Source organism: Falco naumanni, chromosome 9, assembly GCF_017639655.2.
Source record: "Falco naumanni isolate bFalNau1 chromosome 9, bFalNau1.pat, whole genome shotgun sequence".
NCBI classification, from domain to species: Eukaryota; Metazoa; Chordata; class Aves; order Falconiformes; family Falconidae; genus Falco; species Falco naumanni.
The window spans coordinates 52,169,714-52,187,203 of NC_054062.1; the positions used below are offsets into that span (position 1 = coordinate 52,169,714).

The 17,490-nt window shown below is 41.2% G+C and overlaps 1 long non-coding RNA gene across 1 annotated transcript in view; it reads left to right on the forward strand.

Moving 5' to 3' along the window:
- Positions 1 to 11,108, forward strand: part of LOC121093881 — a 51,704-nt gene extending 40,596 nt beyond the window's left edge. Inside the window, exons 8-10 of the long non-coding RNA XR_005829684.1 lie at positions 3,509 to 3,695; positions 9,721 to 9,776; positions 10,246 to 11,108. This is a non-coding gene — a long non-coding RNA (uncharacterized LOC121093881). The remainder of the gene's footprint in view (positions 1 to 3,508; positions 3,696 to 9,720; positions 9,777 to 10,245) is intronic.
- The last annotated feature ends 6,382 nt before the right edge of the window (positions 11,109 to 17,490 follow it).

Here is a 17,490-nt window from a genome sequence, read left to right on the forward strand (position 1 = left end):
GGAGAGAGATCTTGGTGTTGGTGACAACATCTCTGTGAATCACCAGCTCCAGGGACAGAGTAGGCTTGGACTCGGACCGGTAAAGAGGTGATTCAAGGAGAGTGGTAATGCAGATAAATAACAACATCGACAGCTGTAAGAAGGTGGATTGGGAATGACAATCAGCTGTCTCTTGTAGCAGAAATCTTACAGGGATGCTATGCTTCGTACAGTGAAATTCCTGAGGAAAAAAATGGAAGATAAACCCCCCCCAACCTACCAGCCCCACAAATGAAAAGCAATTAAGAGTGCTTAACTAAATGTAGAACTGCTAAAGGACATTCCAAGTGGAAGAGTAAAGAGGTTGTTAGTAGAAGTTATGGGAAATAAACTCATCAGTGGCTATTAAAGCACACAGAGATGCTGATATAATCTCCATAAAACTTGCAAGCTGGTGAAAGCCAGCAGGGTGTTTCTGTGAGAAGTTTTTGTGTTCTGCAGTGTTTCTTCCCTGACTCACCAATTATTGGCCCTCTTGAGATAAAACGTTGGGGTGAGATAAACCTTAGAGATAGCCTTCCTTTTGGACTGTGAGGAAAGAATTTGTCTTGTTTAGGGAAGGTAAATTGGAGGAGAGACAGGTAATAATAACAGCTGATCCAGCCCAGATGGAATCAATGATACATCATAAGACACACATGAATTATAATAGACTACACAAATCCATGAACCCTAAATATTTAAAAACAAAACACCACCAAGCATGCTGTCTGCTAAGAGGGATTTAGTGTGTAATGTCATTTAATGTCAGTCACTCCACTGAGATGTTTCTGCTAAAAATGTTAGATTGATGAAATCACAGGCTTGTACTTTGCCTGATTCACTTCTGAGCAGAATAATTAAATTTTTTTCCTTAGAAACAGGTCAACTCGTTGTAGCAGAGCTGAAGCCAAATCAAATTAGGCAGATGTTTACATTTTCTGAGATAATACCATCTATGTTTGGACTGTTATGAGTAAGAAATTTATATAGAGTAAGAAAATTCAGAGACTGTAATATTTCTACAGTGCTATCAATACACCCAGATGTGTTTGTATTTTTTTTTTAAAAAGTCACTTCATTTGAGTTATTTCTGCATGCTTTCCAAACTCTGTGCTTAATCTGTACACTGAGTGAATCACCTAATTTATTATAGGCTTTGCAGAGTGGCTAAGGTGTGTTGTATGACTTCATCATAGTTCAGGCAGAGAGATTTCCTGGTTGCCAGTAGTGTTAACTTTAGAGAATAAAATACGGAAAAGAGAAAAAAGAAAAGAAAAAAAAAAAAGAGTCCACCAGTGTCCCTGTGAAAAACAGTTCTTTCTGCAAAATAAACCACCTCCTGTCATGCCAGCACAAACTAAAACAGTAAAGTGTAGGGCAAGTTAGAAACTTGTCAGGGAAGGCTTTTGCATGACTACAGGATTGGCCTTGCAAGCAACATAAAGTTAACAATTGAGTATACATGCTACACCAAGTCACTATTTTTTTCTCCTTATATGAAGGATGAGTGAAGGTAAGATGAAAGGGGATGACCACCTCACCAAAAACTTTCTGCAAATTGCTTATTTTGGTTAATGCTTATGATTTTATGATAATTTCTTATACATTATCATATAATTTATGATAATTATTATGCCACAGCTGGCACTGAGTCCCCATCAATAATCAAAGCTGCTGAGAGAATAAAATTCTCCATAAGTGCAGCGTCTGCTTCCCTACAGACCCAGCAGAGGAAATGATAGGATCCATGATTTTGCCAGCAATTTTCTCTTAGCTTTACATGCTTCGTTAGTAGCACTGGGCACACAGCGCCATTTGGAGCACAGCTCTCTGTCTGCACCCGATCACCTGTGGTGGAGCTGTGTTTCTGTGCTCCTCCAAAGAGCCTGGAGAAAGGACTGGAGCTGGGACCGACCTCTTAATAAGTGCAAAATTACCACCGAGATCTCCCTTGGGTTCAGGGCTTCCATGGAGCTAAGGCACCTGTGACTTGTAGACTTCTGCCACGTTCCTCATCAATCTCCTTGTTTCCTGGCTAAGGAACCCTTGCTCGCATAGTCCATGCTGACAGAGAAGCCACTGTCCATGTTGTTGTACAGCTGCAATGACTTTGTTATCAAAGCAAGAAATGATTTTGTTAATCCCTCTTTCAGAGGATGGCAGATGCACAGCTTCCTTCAGTGGTGAACTTCTATTGCGAGAGCAGCCAGACGGGTCCTGCCTTTGTCGTATTTAGCCGTTCCTGCTTGGTCTGTTTAACAGCCTCCCTCTGATGAAGGGCTTCAGGAAAAATTCTCCTTGGTCATCCAGGAAGAGTCCATTACCCAGATCAGCCTTTTTGACGTGCCTGTTTGAAGCTGCAGGTTTGTAAAGATTATTCCTTTTCCAGACTCAATTAGATCATTCTTATGCAGGTGTTCACTCCTGTCTTCCACTGTACTTTCTGTTAATCCTAGTCAATAGGACACTGAGGGTTACCTATATACCCTTTAAATTAATTGGAGAGTGATCACAAATGAATAATTATTTGAACTTTCTTTCTGTCCAGAGAGAGCAAGTTAGTACTTCATATACATATTCATATGTAGTGTAAAACCTTGTGAAATAAATAGGAAAGAGGTCAGGGCAGTATTTAGGTAATCTCGGCAGTCTGGGGAATGGCTTTCTTTGGACATCATGACTCAACAAGAGTCTTTGAACCAGAAAAGAATTGCAATTTGTTCCTCTCCTCTGGGTTACTGGAATTTTGGCCAAAGAGTTTGTGGGGTTTACACCAGTTTTGTGGCTGTACCTCTATAAAATGCCAGTTTATAACCTGTTATGTCATGAGGCATGTTAATATCTCAGGAGCTGCTTATTCGTTTGTAGGTGGGCTGCTAATATTCAAAGTATTCAGTCTGATTTCAGAAATTGTTCTAAAAAAAAAAATAAAAGCACTGCTCACTCTCACAGATAAGTCCTTATTCTAGGGGTCACCCCGGCCATTAAACAATGAAAGCAGAAAGTGCCATCCAACACTCCAACTACCTTTAGAAAAAAACACTTAGAAAAAACCAAGATCATTTGCTCTTGCTATTTTCTCTTAGCCCCCTGTTCTATACAAATCAATCCTAGGTGTTCAGAGTGCCTTAAGCATAAAACAAATTTTCTACATTCCTAAGCCTTCCCCAAGAGGGACTGCTATGTTGTTTTCCCAGCTTTCTGGGATTTTTGGGAGTCATTTTGCCAAGAATCTGGGTTGTGCTTGAGCCCTGGAACCGCCACTGCAGGGATTTGATTTTTGATTTGATTTCCCAAGTGAAACCCTAGGACATGGGTCCAGTGACTGGGGAATAGGAGAGGGAGTGCATGAAGGAGTCATGTTTTTTGCAGAAAGAGAAATGAAAGGAAAAGGGGGTTCTCTTTAGAATTTGATTGGTAAAAACACGTGTTTATGCTTTTCCCTCACTGCTGTAATTCCCCATGCAGTTTCCTCATCCGGCTTCAGTGTCTTCCTAAAGTGGGAAAGAAGCAAACACCAGTATTTCTGCTCACCTAGAAAATGCATTCCCAGGACATGAAACTGGAGCTGGAGAACCCGAGAAGTCGAAGGGTCTTGCAGCTGGAGTTTTGCAGTGTGATGGACCACATGGTGTGGCCGGCTCAGCCCATGGCCATCAGAGTGCTGTCACGCTGTGAGTATCCTCCCCTGCTCCATCCTAGAGCTGGCCTAATTGCAAGAAAAACAAAGGAAAATTTGGAAGTGGAAGGCTGGCTGTAATGATGCTTCCCACAGCTAAATAATATTAAAAAAAAAAAAAAACCACAACCCCAAAAAAAGAAAAAATAGCCAAACAAACAGAAAAGTGATTTTGCCTGAAGGCACCTCTGAACAATACACTTGGTAAATGACTTTAAACCCAAAGCTGTCCCGTCTTCAAAACCCATGGGGATTAGCTTTCCTTAAAAACAATTAAAAGTTACACACCAGCTGTGTTTCAGCGGTGATTTGTATTCTGTGAAGTTTTCTCCTTGGGTCTTTTCTTTAGGTTTATTAAGACCTCCTTTGATTCTCTTTTCTTTTTCTCTTCTCTGCCTTTCTGGTTTACATGAATGGTGAAGATTGTAAGTGGTAGTTGCTGACAGTGATGTAGTTTTAACTTATTGCTAATTCAAAACCTTTCAGTCATTCTTTTCCCGAATTTTTGTGCAATTCCCAACCCCATGTTCAAAATCAGTGCCGGAAATGTTAACTTGGATACTCTGTAGAGGCTTGTAAATGGGACGCAGACAACAAATTTTGGCCAGGGAGGAATCTTTCTGCCCATCTGTATATCTGTGCAAGCAGTGGAGCATCATCTGGCTGCACGGAGAGCCACAACTGGCCCAGCTGTGCTGCACGGCGTGCTCGTATGTGTGAGCTAGGAAGCGTAAAGTTTGCTTTTGCATAACAACGTTTTGCCATACAAATATATTATGAACAACCATCTCACAACTGTCGGAACTGTGGTCAAGTGGGTTAGTTAAAAACTGCACAAACATTTATAACACAAAATTTCCCATTCAAGGGAAAGATTTCCAGTGCTTGCAGAATGTCAAATAACCTCAATGACAGTCCTAATTTTTTCTGGTGGGGATATATTTAAGATAATTCAATTCTTGAAAGGGAATATCCTAAGCCTTGTCAAATTGAAGATGGCACAGTCACAAATATCTGTCTTCTCAGTGTGACAGAGAGAAAACCTAGTAATTTTATTTTCGTCTTTTTTCAAAATGGTAGGTGTTTGAAGCTGACATAGCTACTAATACAGATGGAGAAACAGAAAATGGTATGTAAAACCCATTTGTTTGCAGAAATTGTATTTACACAGACTGTAATCCTGTAGGATCTCAGATATTAGAGATTGTAGCTATAATGATGTAGGAAACCATTTTTATTAAGAATCAGAAATTGAATTAATTAGATTTATTGATGGGAAATTAAATTTAAAAATTGAGAATTTCCTTAAGTTAGCAAGATTTTCATTACAGAATCATAGAATCATTTAGGTTGGAAAAGACCTTTAAGATCATTGAGTCCAACCGTTAGCCCAGCACTGCCAGGCCCAGCCCACCGCTAACCCATGTGACTAAGTGCCACATCTATATGTCTTTTAAATACCCCCTGGGATGGTGACACCAGCGCTTCCCCGGGCAGCCTGTTCCAATGCCTGACCACCCTTGCAGTGAAGAAATATTTCCTGATACCCAACCTAAACCTGCCCTGGCGCAACTTGAGGCCGTTCCCTCTTGTCCTGTGGCTGGTTCCCTGGGAGCAGAGACCGACCCCCCCTGCCCACAGCCCCTGCCAGGGAGCTGAGAGCGATCAGGGCCCCCCGAGCCCCCTTTTCTGCAGGCTGAGCCCCCCCAGCTCCCCCAGCCGCTGCCCAGCAGCCCTGTGCCCCAGCCCCCTCCCCAGCCCCCTGCCCGGCTCTGGACACGCTGCGGCCCCTCAGGGTCTGTCTGGGAGTGAGGGGCCCAGAGCTGAGCCCGGCTTCGAGGGGCGGCCTGGCCAGTGCCCAGCGCAGGGGGACGGGCGCTGCCCTGGCCCTGCTGGCCACGCTGCTTCGGCTGCCAGCCAGGGTGCTGCTGGCCTTCTCGGCCCCCCGGGCACGCGGGGGGCTCATGTTCAGCTGGCTGTCAACCTGCTCCTTCCTGTGCAGAGAAATGCCTGTAAAACATACTGGCCAGACTGTGGTAGTGTTTGGGAGGTGATAGCCACCTCAGTTTCATATGAGCTGTGACATGTATGCAGTGTATGTATGATGGAATTACTCACGAATTACTTGAAGCTCTATGGAATAAAAGCATTGATGCTGACACCTGAAGGAGACGAATGACGCGATCGCAGGAGAACCGTGTGCTCTGGTGTCCTGCACAGGAGGGACCGTGCTGGCATTTGCAGGTAAGCAGTGACTGCGACAACTGAAACCTGCAACTGGCAGCAAATAAAAAGGAGTAAGCAGGAAAATAGTTTGCTACAGATGTCAGAAAAAGGTACAGAAGACACTGCTTCCTACAGAAGACACTGCTGCGGGAAAAAGTGTGACCCCCTCCTCATCTCTTGCGGGAAGCCTAACGCAAACCTGTACCAGATGGCAGCCTGGGAAAGACGTGCGGACCGTGCTGGTAGGACAAACATCAGAAGGGCCCTATAAAATCAATTTACTCTTTTGCAGGAGGCCGCTGTGAATGGTGCTGCATAGACATGATGTGATGACAGTTGCTTAAAACTTTGGCAGAAAGCAAGAGCTGTGCTGCTCCGCAAAGCCCGGAAAGCTCCCGCAGCTGGGAAGGCGGCGCGGTGGGCGCAGGTGCTCATGGCAGGGTGTGCTCCTGCCAAAACGCGGGGCTGGCCAGGGCACGGCTGCTGCACTCTGCTCATGGGCAAGTGTTCATACAGCGTTTGTCGTGCGGCAATGGACAGCCAGGGTGGTAAAAACATCACAACAACTGCTTCCTAAAAGTCCCCCAGCAGGGGAAGGTACAAGGAAAATGGGTCTTTCTTTTGCTGACAATTCGCGGCTGCCAGAGGGGGATTTCCAGGTTGTCAGAAGCTGCATTTTACCTTCAAACTCATGGATCTTTTTAGATCCCGTGTGGAATACTTATGGTTTGAAGGGCAGGAGCTGTACTTGACTGGGGCATCAGCTCCTGTGTTCCTTCAGCTCATGGCTGGAGATGATGCCATTAAAAGATGCAAAGCAGTGGCTCAAACACTGGCATGGGGATTGCTGGTGGTGCAAAGGCCACTGTTTTAGCAGGGGACGTGTGTGTTGTCTGAAGAGACACGTGCTTCCTTTGCCTCATTTGTGTAGCTTGGCATCATACCATGCACTGCTGCTTCTCTGCTGGCTGTGGTACTGGAGCAAAACTGTCTGGGAACCCCAGATGTATGCACATCTTAAATACTGGTGCAAAACCTGTGAAAATACAGCCTAACAGCTGCAGCTGGATGTGTAAACAACTCCTGAGGATCCTCTGTCAAGTACAGTGAGGTTGTGCTCGTATTAAATCAGCAGATGAACTTTTATGACCATATCCAGATTGGCTTCACTTAAAGAAGATGTAGTCATTCCAAGATTTCACTGGCATTCGGGGGAATTCAGTAACTAAATACAGTATTTCTGCAGGGTCAGTCCTAGGCAATTGGCTGACTTAATGAACTCGATTATGTGTTCCCTTCCCACACACTTATACAAAATCACATCAGTGAAATGAGCAATAGATTGTTCTCTACATCTGAAGCTTCATTAATTGTGCAAGAGAAAATAGTTGTTTTACTGAAATGCCCAGCATACAGAGAACAACGTTCCTAGGCAGAGCACTCTACAAAGCAAAGTTTCTTAACTTGGTGAGAGGTTAATTAAAAAAGTAAATTTGTCTGGTGTGATGGTGCTAAGGTAGTACCTGCACATCTGAAGTGTCTCTCTGTATTTCCCTTATCAATAGTCAAAGCTTCTGAGTAAATTTACTGAGCCTGGGATGAAGTGTATGTAAGTTTGTGCTTCCTAACTCTGAGTTTGCAGCTGATCTTTTCAGACTCCTCATAACATTTAATTTTGCAGCATTCTCCAGCAGCTACTTCACTGCACAGGAGTCGTGGCTGAGAAACACATCTTTCCTCCTTTTAGGGTTGATTCATGTTTAGATACTGCTCAAGCTATCCTGTCATCAAGCAATGGAGGGGGAGCGGAAATCCTGAGTGTAAAACCCAGAGAGGCAGAGGAAATATTGAAGATAGACTGAAAAACACGGAAAGCCAGATTTATGCCAACAAACACTCAATGGGACAGCAACACCCAGGAAGAAAAAATTATGTGTCCTCTGTAAAAATCTTCAGTTTTTCCATTCCTGTAAATTTCCCTGCATATTAAAATTTTCTTACTTTCTAAAGTAACGAGGTACAATTATGCTTCTGTTAATTCTCATTAATTCCCAATACGACTTACAGCTTAACCTGTGCTTTCCTTTTTCCTTTCATGCTTAAAGCTACTTCACATCAGGTACATCTTCCATTTACATGCTAACAAAACTCTTTTAAAATCCACAATAATCTCCTTGTTATTTCACTGCCAGCCTTTTTCTTTTTACACTTTTTGTTTCTTCAGAAGAAAATGTTCCTGCAAATATCCGGCTCGTCAGCTATACAGAGCTCATTCATAAACCGTTCAGTTCTACCATTGTAATTACTTCTGAATTGTGTTGTCTTTATTGAGCTTATTTTCTTAGGTGTTATTTCAGATTTAACTAGTTTAATATTTCAGTACCTGGTTTTACATAGCTTTTGGATTGCTCAGTGGTCTTTCATTGCATAATTGAATTATATTTTTATGTCTTCTTTCAAACTTCTGAATTGGTGGGCATACTTGCTTGGCTTTACTTATCTTTTAGGCTTTTTGATTGATCCTGGCAAGGATCTATCTTCTATTTTTCTTGATAGTTCCTTTTATTATCTCTATAAAAACTCCTGTGTCCGCTCAATGGAACTAACTGTATTTGTACCAGTGAAAATGCAGCCATCCAGTTAATGATAAAATGCATTTTTTTGTAAATAGCCTTAGCTTTCCATTCTCCTGGATTTGGAAAGTTTTCTATATTTTTTCCAGCTGATTTTGGCACCATTACTCTATTTGAACACACAAGTTTTTTAAGAGTTTATTTTCAAACCTAGTGTTTCTCGTATGAGACAGGGCACCCTCAGGAAGCTGTGGTACTCTTCAGAAGAGATGCTGGTGCTCCCTCTCTTGGACCACCTTCATGAAGAGTGGTATTGGTCACTCAGTGACTAAGGACACCTTTTCTGTGGTGATTAATGCCTTGCAGCTTTTGCACTAGTACACTGATCTGGGAAGACTTTTTTTTTTTTTTTTTTTTTAATTTTAATTGCTGTCCCTCATGCACATGTAGAATATAGCTAATTTTTTGGAAAGGTTTGCTTAGTTCCAGTGTAACCACCAAGCTGCACCTATTTTTTTTCTTTCTTACTGACTCTAATTCACAACTTGAGTAAACTGATGAGAAGAACAGTGATATAAAATAATCTAATCAAGAGAATAGCATACCTACCTTTCAGATTGTTTTTAAACAGTAAATCTCAAAGGATTTTATGGAGCAGTCATTATCATTGTCTCCACTAACCTGATGGGGAGAACAGAGGTGCAGTGATTTATTTAACTAAGTTGCTGAGTGCAGGATAATAGCATCCAGGTCTCCTGGGTTCCAGTCCTGTCCTGCTTATGGCGTGTTGCACTGTTGGCTGGCTGTGTGGCCTTTTCTTTCATGTTTTTCAACCAATTTTCACTTCGGGTAATTATCTTAGGAAAACTTAAATAGTAATTGTTTTAACACTGGTTTTCACATGACATAGTAAACCCAATATGGGTATAATGTAAGATGGGTTAGAGAAGTGGGCTGTGCCTGGAAGTAGGAAGATGTAGGATTTCTACCTGAGTGTCCCTGTATCAGTATGTCCACCAGAAAGCTGATTAACTATGTCTGAGGACGGGCAGGGCTATGATACTTTTGCCACTTAAATTTTAACAGCACAGGAGTCAAGGCATCTCCTGAGTCTGAGATACTCTTCTACCCTATTTCTTTTCTTCTGGGGGAGGAAAATCACCTAAAAGACATCAGAAGTAAACTTAACCTTTAGCGTGCTGACCTGTGTATCTGTTTCAGAGGGAAGAGGCAGCAGATAGAACATTTGGACTTCAAAGGATTGTTTCACTTCAGGTGTAAGTATGGTTATTAAGAAAAAAATCATATGGTCACAAAATACTGCTGGGAATAAAGTAGATCAATGTAGGTTAACAGATCAGGGTTAAAAGTGAGGCTAGTCACAGAGACCTTAACCTCATACATATTTGGAGACTGTGAAATTGTTTAGAATAGGGAAAGAACTCTGCAATATTTGCTAGATATTTTGTGTTGGGAAACAAATTAACTGATTTTTTTATTTTAAACAGCTTGTGACCTGGCTTGTGATTTGTCAGAAACTAAAACTCTTGCATTATTTAAAATAATACTTAAGAGAAAAAATATACTAGCAGCCAAGAGTTCTGTGACTCTTAACTTCAGGGCTACTTATAGACACAGTACCACAGTTGATAGTGTTTTCTGTCTGTGTGTGATTTAACAGTATGAGCTGTTGTGCTAACCGTTACACACACGTTTTAATTCCTTGTGCGTTCTTTTTGCAAGCAGGGAAGGCTTGAACTGCAAAAAATGCCCCTTTGTGCATATCCAAGATTGGGAACAGTGAAGTCTCTGTTATCATCATGCTCAGCTACAGGCTTTGAAACCCCATGTGAACGGCAATTGTCTGCAGCCTTGGGGTGAAAAATGTCCACTTACACTGTAGCAAATCACTGCTTGCTTGGGTAAATGTTCCTTCATGAGTATCCGTGTCAGGTGCCAAAAGTCAGGGAAATACTGTAGAATGGTGGGACAAATGTGCCATGTCAACTGTTCATTTTCCTTAGAAATGCACCTGGTATGAAACATGCAAGTGATGCAAATAAGCAGAAATGTGAAAGGTATCTGAAGTGCGACTGGTTGTACTCATGGGACAATGATCACGGTAGCTGTTTGAGATACAAACATTTTCTCAAGCAATTCAGGTAGTGGGTGCCTTCTGAGGCAGGTGCCCATTATGTCGAGCCAGGAATTTTGATGGTGATCAGACTTGCAGATGATGTTGAGCTGTCACAGGTTCCGTGCAGTTGGACTTCAGGTCGTTGTGGTGTGACTGGCAGTGCTGGGAAAGAGCATCCCCTCTAATAAAAGCCCCACCACACCCCGCGTGTGTTGCCTTTGGGGTGCTGGCTCTACTGGCTGCTGTAGACATGAATGAGATTTCGTTCCTGCATTTAGCTGTGAGCCCTTAATGATGCTGTTAGTGCCATTGCAAATCTCCCATAGACCGTGTGGGAAGGAGAACTTCCCACTGGGTTTGCAGAGTTGTCCTGTATCCGTAAATTCTAAAATTGCCTCTGGACCCTGGTAGGGGGATAGAGAGGAAAACATGTTTTTTTCTTTTTCTTTTATTCTTTTTTTCTTTTTTTCTTTTTTTCTTTTTTTCTTTTTTCTTTTTTCTTTTTTCTTTTTTCTTTTTTCTTTTTTCTTTTTTCTTTTTTCTCTTTTCTCTTTTCTCTTTTCTCTTTTTCTTTTTCTTTTTCTTTTCATTCTCTTTTTCTTCTGTTCCAAGAAATGTTCCCCAAGAATTGCTGTATTTTTCTTCTGCAGGGATAAGTGCTAAAAGCCTGCTCAGCCTCAGTGCAATCTAAATGAGTAACAACGAATATCTTGCGATGAGGTCCACTGTGTAATAGAGACCTTCTGAAGGTCTTCTTTCTTAAAAATGCACCATTTCACGTCTGAGAGGAAAGAAAAAGTTCTCAGTCTCTTTTGGAGTGTCTAATTTAGATATTTCTGAGTCCATCTCCCTATTTCACCAGAGGCTTTTAGAGAATTGCCACTCCTTTTATTCCAAGTAACACTGAAATTGTACCTGGAGTACCTGGAGTGGTATTGCTGGATATTCCTGGTGTCTGCATGTCACCCAGACAGGAACTACCCTTCACCTCTGTTTCTCAAGGCTCTTTCATGTTGTGTTTTATTGACATTTTTTTCTTTGGATTTGTCATTAATATTTGACAACTGTGGTAATGAACCTCCTGTGTCTTTGCAAGTTATATTTACGATGAAATTCTCCCCATTTCAGCATATGCTGGTTAATGTGGCCTGGTGTATTCTTTGGTTTCAGAAGGTGTAAATGCTTAGAGATGAAATACGTTCCTTCTTGTGTGCATGAGGAGAGCATATTGCTTATTTGGCTAAGTGCTGGTAAAATCTCAAGGAAAACCATACATTAAAAGAAAAGGATTATTTTCTGGTTTTGCAGCTTCACTGTTTAGCTGTTTTGCTAATGTGCCATAAAGATTATGTTCTGGTTTTCCGTATAATGTCGTTTCTCGCGTGTATTAGGTGAAAGGAAGCAGCTGGGTATGGTCAGGTAGGATTCCTTCTCCAGGGCTGTATTTGCACTATGCTTTTAATCTTACAATGGGCAAAGCTGATGTGTAACAAAAAACATATTCTAAGGAGTATTTTGGTATCAAAAAAGTGCTGTATGTATTTAATTTGTTAGGTCTCATCTATCATTCATCCTACATGAAATAACTGACCTTTTTATAGAGAACTTTGATTTCTTGCTTTAAAGTATATTCGTAGTCAGTTATAAATTATGGTCTTCACGTGGGAATCACTTGGTGAAACTTACAGCCTGTGTGATGCATGAGTTCAAATAGATCATAACAGTCTCTTCTGGCTCCAAAATCTACGACTCTGAAAATCTCATCTAATTTAATATGTGCAAAAGTACCATGAGGATTTCACTTGGGTTCAGGCTGATATGGGTATAAGTAAGAACCAAACACATACGTTGGGTCAGACCAGCATAAGGAATCGTGTTTCCAGCACTGGTTGAAGGCAGTTACTTTGAGGAGACTTGTTACCTTATTTTTGATTTGTGCTCAAAATATTTCTATTTCTACTTATTTTTCTTCTGGTTGTGCAGAGCATATAGCAGGGGAGACCCTACCAGCTGGGGTGATTTAGGGATGCACTGAAACCATTCTCAGGTTTGTCATCATTAGCAATGTAAGAGAGGACTGTACCAACGGGACTGGCCCTTGCAGTCAGACTCCCCCAGACCTGCTGGTCTGGAGTAAGACATCTCTAACTGGTCTGCCCTCACTGGACATCAACATTTCACGTGAAGAGAGGAACCCCAAAGTATGCTGTGCATCTTCGTCACCCTGCCGCATCTATGAGAAAAGGGCCAGCTTGCTTTGCTGATTTTTATTTCTCTGAAGAAATGGTATTTTTAAGTACTGTGAACAAAAATATTTAATGCTGAAGGAAATTCGATTCACAGAATTGACCTATGAAGCAAAGGTCAAGTGATCTACTAATGATGTTTTTTAATGTGAACTTCATGATACAGACATTTTCATCCTTTACTGATACCTTCCTAAAACTGAAAAAAAGAGTACAAGTTCCATTTTTATGCACCCAGATCAATCCCATCCAAAATATCTAAATGATAGTTATAGTGTAAAACTACCATATATTTCCTAAAAGACTAAATTCCTGTATTATAGTTTCCTGGCAGGTCTGCTAACGGAAAGAATTTCTTCAAATTTATCTCTCTGTGGCCACTCAGTGTTCGCTTCACCACTGCGTGACTGATAATAGATATATTGAAAGAGACTGGCGTGTACAGAGAAGGTGCTTTGGTTATAATTTATCCAAGGCAATCAGCAGAAGCCAACACATCTGGAAGAAATTATCTAATTATTTTATGGAAGTTAATTGTCCTTCCTACCCCATCTTACCCCTTCCCCTCCCTTATTTAACACAAGGCATGTTTTACCTGGAAAAGCAGCAACTGTCACTGTTCAGAATGCAGCTAAAAGGTCAAAGGTGCCTATAAAACCTAAGTGCTGTAGGCAGCATATCACATTTGCCTGATGTAATTATTCTCCTTCCTAACCCCCTACTTCCCTGGGATTAATCAGTGACACCTCATGCTGAACAGCCAGGGATGATTTTGACAGAGGGAGGCAAAATGGAACGTGAAATGGCAAAAGAAAAAAGAATTAAATCTTATGCCTTGCTCCTGCAGGTTTGTATTGCTTGCCCATTTTCAAAGAGCAAACAGTAATCATCCCAGCTTCATTTCCTTTGCATCTTACTCTGGTCTGAAACAGCTTTCTGTGTGAACATATGGTTATAACCTGGAAAAAACATCCTAGAAAACTAAAGTGGGGGGAAAAAAAGGAACTTGAGTTTTTTGAGCTATTTTTCTTGATGTCTCAAGAAAACAAGGGACATTTGGTGATACACGGTGCATGCGCTGCTCAGGTCATGCTGGATGCCTAAGACAGCAATGTAGGCAGAGAAAGGGAGGAGTGATGTACGTACTGTGGCAGGCACCGCTGCCTGGAAATCACTCCAGGGGCACCTACGGTGGCATTTCAGTTTGGAAGCACTCTTGAAACAATCCTGATTTTCTCTGCTGTCAATGCTCCAGTTTGCAGCGTGAGGTGCCCAGGCTGCAGCCCCATGCAGCTTGGGGCAAGCTGGAGGGCTGCCTCGAATCTTGTGGGCCAGTTCTAAATAGCCATTCAGTCCACCTAGTCCAAAATCGTATCAAACAAAGAAATCCCAACCCTGAACTGAGAGAGGAGCGGCTGTCAGGACCACAGCAGCATCCTTAATCCTCCGGCTCTGCTCCTCCTGCTCCACGATGTAACACCAGCACAGGTTGCAGTGCTTAAATCCAGCGCAGGCTGGAAGCACACAACTGTTTTTAATTTGGCAATTCACAAGGTCAAGGGTAAGTATGATTTAAATGATTTGATTAATCAGAATTTTCCCTTTTGGGGTTACAAATGCAGTATTTGCTTTTCTTTTTTTTTTTTCTTTTTTTTTCTTGGCCTATGCCAGTTACCCCGAGCCTATGCATCTCTGGATTTTGGCATAAATCCAGTTAAAATCATTTAGCTGGAGCCTGACCTTTAAAGAACTCCAGTTTTTGGAGTCATGACCAATTAAGGCACATAATCTCCAGTAGAAATAGTCAGGTGTAGCCAAGTTAATTTTTTAACCAAAGGCTTTAAAAAGAACTGAAAAATTAAAATTAAATTTTAATTTGTTATTCATTCCCATGGTTTAATTATGCAGTGTTCCTCCAGCAATAAATGTTTTAGTCTAGAGTGATTGTTAATTTATGAATGTATTCTGTATTGATTTTTGAGCAAAGCTATTTAAGCAACATCACCTTTCTTTCAGCATTTTATCTTTAGCAAGCTTAGGGTATTTGAATTTCTTATCTTCCAATTCTGGTTCAAGGATTTATTAGAGCAAAGGTCAAACATAATTACATTTAAATATGAAATAAGCCTATAATACAACAGCTGAAATGGTGCCATTACAGTGCATAAGGTTTCTGTAAAGAAGAGGTGTCAGGCTTTTCAAAATGTTTTTACTTCTGTTTTTTACAGTAAATTGATACTAGCGCACTGTATCAGAAATGTGGAACTTCTGAGTAAAGAAGTCTGGGTTTTAACTGGAGGAAGAGCAAATTGTTTTGGAAATAACTTTTTTTTTTTTTTTTAACATAAATAATAGTATTTAGGGTTGTGGAGCAGCAATTCCAGCCTTCATAGCTAAATGTGCACCATGGGCTCACTTACTCAGATACAGCCATGAAAAGACTTTTCCAACAACCTGAATAATACTTGCTACTTCTTGGCTGTGAGAATTTTCTGGCCTGAAGCCACTGCACTGTCCAAACTGTGTTTAGTTCAGCTTGAAGTGGTTTCTTTCTACTGTTTTTACAGTGCAAAAAATAAAGTGATAAACTTAACATTGCTAATTCCAGGAAGTAAACTAGACTGTAAAAGAAAGGCAGGCTCTTTCTGGGACAAGGGGTAGCTGCAGCTATGAAATTAGTGTGTTTCTCAGTTTGGGAGGCAGAGCAGAGAAAGGCAGAAGTCAGATTGGGAAGGTAAGGGGAGAGCTTACAGAATTAAATGATCAGGTTTGATTTTAAAAAAAAGAAGTTAAATTTTTCTTAGGCAAACTTCATTTTATGAGGCTCTGTAAGCTTTCCCTTCACCCTCAAAGAACCTTGTTCTGAAGAGGGTGACAAAAAGAAGACAGGAAAGGAAGATGCTTGGCACTGAAGAAACAGGGCAAACAATAATGGAACAATTGTGAGGGTTTTCTTGTTTCTGTGACCCTGCAAATAATGACAGTTTATGGAGAAGTTGACAAAACAACATGAAAAAACCCTGCCTAAAAGGCAGAGGATGTGTTTTGGTTAGCATCAGTTCATTCCAAGAGATGCCCCAAAAAACTGACTTATGGGAGGAGGGTGTGCTGCAGTATCTGCAGGAAATTAAATTCACGTGGAGGTGATTTTCTATGACAGACTGTCCTTGGTAACCAAAGGAAAACAATCCACCCAAATGTCTTACTATTTTCCAAATGTAGACAAAATATCATACTTGGGTGGAATTTCACATTAACATCAAGGCAGTCCTTCCCTGCGGGGAGGAGAAGCTTTGAGCCTTGTAAGTGCTGGCATTTGTGGGCGTATGTGAATGTAGCAATGTCCTTCTTGGGCTGGTCCTAGGTTTGTGTTACAGACTTTGGTGCCTTTTGTGATATTAAATTTCCCAAATCAGCATTGCTATTTGCTTTGTTATATTTAACAGCTTGCCTAGAAAACAGCTCAGTTTGATTACAGTGCAGCAATAAACAGGATAAGTAATTAACTCAAGGCACATTTCCTAGATCGTTTATTAGCTGTAGCTATCCCTCATGTCAAAAAAAAAAAAAAAAAAAAAAAAAAAAAAAAAAAAAAAAAAGGCAAGTAAGTCTTGTTTTCCAGATCATCTGGGGCACTTTCCCAAACAGCCTCCATGGTATTTTTCTCCCCTCTCCATCCTGCGTTGTTCCCCTCCTCCCCAGCCTGTGTTCCAGATGTGGGCAGGGAAGGGGCACAATTCTACACAGGGGCTTCCAGGGAGGAGTTTAAACTTTCCAAAGCCAAGGGTATCACGGTGCTGGGACTGTGTGGTTTCACCCATATGATTTTGCTGCATTTGGTGCAACTCCTTTTCCAGGTCCTAGTGTGATCTGGTAGCTTGGAAGTAACGTTATATTGCTTCTGGTCTGGACCCCGTTTAACTGGGGGTCTTGGCTTAGGTACTTTGCCTTTTGCAAGCAAGCTCCTGTCCCTCCTGCTCTGTGGTGGTCCACTATCTCATGGGGGATATGCTAACCACGGTGATGGGTGGAACCCAGGAGGTGTTAATTTGTCTTAAAAGGAACTGAAATTTCATTTTTGCATCACAGATCATGTATTTATCAGAAATCAGTCTTGTAAATTCGATTCGCCCTGATGCATGACCACAGCCAGTAATACAGACAGGCATTTTTAAGTGAAATTTTTTTCCTCTATAGTAAAAAACCAAGACAAGGTCTGAGACAATGAATGAAACAGCTTATATTGTTAGAAGATATACCAAAGACTAAGCCTGACTGTGACTGTAACAGTGAATGTTTTCTATGTGATTATTATACAAATATAGAAACGTTAAAATAGAAATATATAATGTTATATAAATAATTATTAATATATAAAACATTAACATAGAAACAGGAAAAATGGAGAACAGTTCTGCTTTGAGGGAAAAAAGATTCTCTGCATGTAGGGAGTGTCACCTGCCCGTTGGTGCCCATGTGCCGAAGGCGGCTCTAGAAGCAGGTGGCTGGTGGCTGGGTTGTACCAGCTTTGGAGATGGCCCGTTATCCACAACGACCTCTCCTGCCTTTATTTTTGGTGCTTGTACTTTCCACAGCAATTTGCAATTT